Source organism: Haemaphysalis longicornis, unplaced genomic scaffold, assembly GCF_048455015.1.
Source record: "Haemaphysalis longicornis isolate Haplotype H1 unplaced genomic scaffold, Haemaphysalis longicornis Haplotype H1 scaffold_8, whole genome shotgun sequence".
NCBI lineage: Eukaryota > Metazoa > Arthropoda > Arachnida > Ixodida > Ixodidae > Haemaphysalis > Haemaphysalis longicornis.
In genome coordinates this window covers 59,655,472-59,659,489 of record NW_027526445.1, presented here as the reverse complement: position 1 = coordinate 59,659,489, position 4,018 = coordinate 59,655,472, and the positions used below count along the sequence as shown (strand labels likewise).

Sequence of the window (4,018 nt, the reverse complement as noted above, 5' to 3'; positions counted from 1 at the left end):
CGACATTATCGTGCGACATGGGGCGCCCCTTGATCTGCTCAGCGACAGCGGCAAGACCTTGCTATCACAAATTGTTGCAGACGTTCTACGTTCTGCCTACACCATCCACAAAATTTGTAGCTACCACATGCAGACGAGTCGACTCACCCAACTGTTCCACCGCATTCTCTCTGATATTGTCCATGTACATAAGCCCCCAACCACCAAAATCGCGACGTCATACAGCCCGTCATATATACGTCATATATATACATAAATATACATCTACATACTATGTCACACACTTTTATATATATATATATATATATATATATATATATATATATATATATATATATATATATATACATATATACATATACATATATATATATATATATATATATATATATACATATATATATATATATATATATATATATATATATATATATATATATATATATGTTTACAGGAAGAAATGCCGGCAGTCTACAACGCCAAAGAAGGCATAGGGGAATGGTTAGAATATTTTTACCGTTAGTGACGTTACATTATTATTTATTATTAATAATTACGTGAGAAAGAAAGAAAAACACGCGCCCAGAGTGTTCGGTCCCCACTCCGGGCGCGTGTTTTCCTTTCTTTCTTTCTCACGTAATTAAGGAGGTATGGTGGGGTAAATGATACATGTTAAATTTAACGTTATATTTCCGAAACGCTTGCAGATATCCGCATCAAATTTGTTGTGCGCAGACAAGATGCCACTGGGTAAAACATGAAGCACTTTGTCTGGGTCTAGATTGTGTATCTTTCTTGTGGCCCACTCCCAAAATTTCAGGTGTGTTTGTTCATTGAATGTACCTTTTCTCTGGAACAAAAAAGAGGAATGTGGTGATATTGCGCTGTGTTATTCTAAATAACCATTGGTTTTATCTGAACTAAAGACATTTTATACTTTACTTGGAGTATGGGCGCAAAAAAATAATGTCACGTCATGCACACAGCTGTAAGAGGGTGCCTTGAGGTATAACTTTTTTTTGCAGTAGTAATATTTATGTTAACGTAATTGTTTTAGTTCAGAATATTTATGATTAGCTGTAGAACGTGTGTGCAAAGTTTCACTGTAATCAAATCAATACTTTCCGAGAAAAGGTATATTGAAGTTGAAGAAGTTACAAAAAACTCAATTTGAGAAAAACGAAGTTTTATGTTTGCGTATTGGTCAAGTATGCTTAAAATGAACCAGGAGAATACATTTTGCTGCTGGCTTTTTTAGTGGTGTTTCTGAAACCCTTCTTGGTGTTCCTTTTCACCCGTCGTCTTTCTTTGCTTTCGACGGAACCGTAGAATTCTGCCCGGTCAACACGCTTTTTAATAGCCTGTTGAAGGCAATGTCACAAAACACACCTGGAACAATTCCAAGGGCTTCCAGAACTGCTTTCCATGCGGAATTGCCATCATTGTAGTATGCTACAGCATCATTAGTAGCTGTTTTCACCGTGTCAGCGCTGACAAATGTTGTGTTGGGGCAGCGGCACCAGATGAGTTGGTTCAGTGACTCATTAGTGTTCTGGGTTCTTCCATGGAGACATTTCCTCAGAAGAGCTGGATCTGACAACGCCTTGAACACTGGCTTGAGGACATCCATCACTTCCTCAGGAATGTTGTGTTTGTGGGAGTAGGTTTCGCTTCCCTCAACAAGGCTGCGATTATACCCACACCATGAGGATGGTCCTTTTGGGCAGAGTCCGTGCTGGGGCTTGGCATATGTTGATAACTTGTGAAAGTATATTGCCCACACAGCTCGTCTCATGTTATCTAAACTATCTACATTTTCCCGGATAGCTTTGCCATAGTAAACCTGAAGGGAGTCGATGTCCTTTTCTGAGAGGTGTCCTTTCCCTGAAAGTGGCAGACCATCGGCGAGCTTTTTCCCCTTCCAATTTTTTTTTGATGTTCCTGAGCCCCGTGCCCATTCGCTTCTGCACGTGTCCCACATATTCATGCTTTTCTATGGCCTTCTTGTAGGGCTGTGAGTCTCTGACAGAAATGTATGCCTTAGTGTCTCCATCACCAATGTAACTTGTGTACATTAGCTGGTGCGTTTCAACAGAGCGTCCAAAAATTTTTACAGCTCCAGCACATTCCATTCCACCAGATGGCCCATTGTAGGCAACTTTACATTCACTCATGTTGTCATCTGTGTGAAGGTTGCGAGCACAGATGTGGCAAAACTTGGATTCTACTTCAAAGTCCAACACCTTTCCTTTGTCAGCCGATATTGCTGCTACGACACCATGTAGTGAAGAATAACCAGGCTTCATCCATGTTCCATCCACTGTGACCGCAGTTTCCAGGTCTCCATCAGAGTAGAAGGCCACTTTCTTCAGTTCTTCGGCAGCTTTTGCCATACTATTTCTCACTGTGGTCGTGGATGCGTCAAGAAGCCTTGCGTTGTACGACGCAAACTTTGTTGGTGGTGGTGGTAGATTCAGCACAGCACACATGGTGCGACCCGATGCCAATCCTTTTCCGCAGGTACGAAGGGCGTACACGAATCTTTCATTCACTTCAAAGATGTTGCCAGAAGTGCGCCTGGATGTCTCGAGCACATTGCAAGCATCGCACTCGCTGCAGGTGACATTTATAGAGGACGCCAAACCGCTACGCCTGTCAAAAGCCTCTTCCAAAATAATTTCTCCCTTTTGCACTTTTAACACACAGCAACGTTTTGCAAAAAGCTACGGAGAAGAGCGAGTTCGATCAGGCGGTAACCAGTTGTACTTGCGCCGTCTACGTCAAAAGATGCACCACCATGCCTCTCACCTAGTTTCGCGAAGCTTGCGCTTCGTCGAGCAGGTTTCTTGCTGTCTTGCTTGGTCGTAAACCGATTACCTTTAAAAGTTCTCTTTTTGGTCCATTTGTTGGATGATCGCGCCATCTTCCGGTATCGCAGTGCGTTTCAAACTCGAAGCGGAGGCAACGCGACCACGACCGTAATTGTGGGAACAATCACAAAAATAGTACATACTACAAGAGCACCACTAGCGGCAAGTCTCTTAAAGTTAGTAATTTCAAAAATGTACGATGATTTAATACGCTACATATACAGGAAACACAGACGCAAGCAAAAAAAAAACGTGAAATAATGCAGCGAACCGCGAAAAACAACGCTAAACATACCGTCCTCTGAACCGATGTCTCAGCTGTGTCCGCCATTTGCGCGGCATTTAAACCATTTTGAGCGGGCACTTGACGACGCGCTTCCACGGTGTTGTTCCTCATACAGCACTCGATTTTTCTGCGCCAAAATTGCAAATTCGCTTTTTTGGCCGGTTTACCCTACCATACCCCCTTAATAAAAATTAATAATAATGTAACGTCACTAACGGTAAACAAATAGTTTAACCTTCCCCTATGCCTTCTTTGGCGTTGTAGACTGCCGGCATTTCTTTCTGTATTTCCTAACGAGCCCCTCATTTCCAAACCCTATATATATATATATATATATATATATATATATGTATATATATATATATATATATATATAGACTGAAAAGATAAAAACTCACAGAGCGCGAAAAAAATAAGGTTAGTAGAGACAGAGACAAACGAGAAAGACTTAGAAAATAAAAATAAGTTTACTGACGTTTCAGGGAGAGGACTCCCTTTCTTCAGAGTACAAAATAAGTTCGTTTCAGAGCTATATATACAGAAAATGTAGCAAGCGCGAGGGCAAGGTAAGAGGAGGGAGAGTTTGTACAAATGGATTCATGGTTGGTGGGTAGCAAAAGAATGAAGGGAGGGCGGGAAAACAAGGATAATAAGAACACACAGTCACGCGGTACGAACTTGGAAAAAAAGAGAGAGAGAAGAACCAAACACAGAAAAAAAAATAATACATAATTAAAAAATAAAAATAATAATAAATAACGAGGTAATTTTCCTCCCCCGTGGCAACGGGGGTGAAAGAGGGGTCAAAACAAGATAGGTCCATGCCCGTGTTTGACATGGGCAAAAAGATTAGTCACGCGGA

The 4,018-nt window shown here is 41.2% G+C and overlaps 1 pseudogene; it reads right to left on the bottom strand.

Annotated features, from left to right (window-relative positions):
• Positions 1–1,214: 1,214 nt before the first annotated feature.
• Positions 1,215–3,331, bottom strand: LOC144148308 (uncharacterized; annotated as a pseudogene).
• Positions 3,332–4,018: the final 687 nt, after the last annotated feature.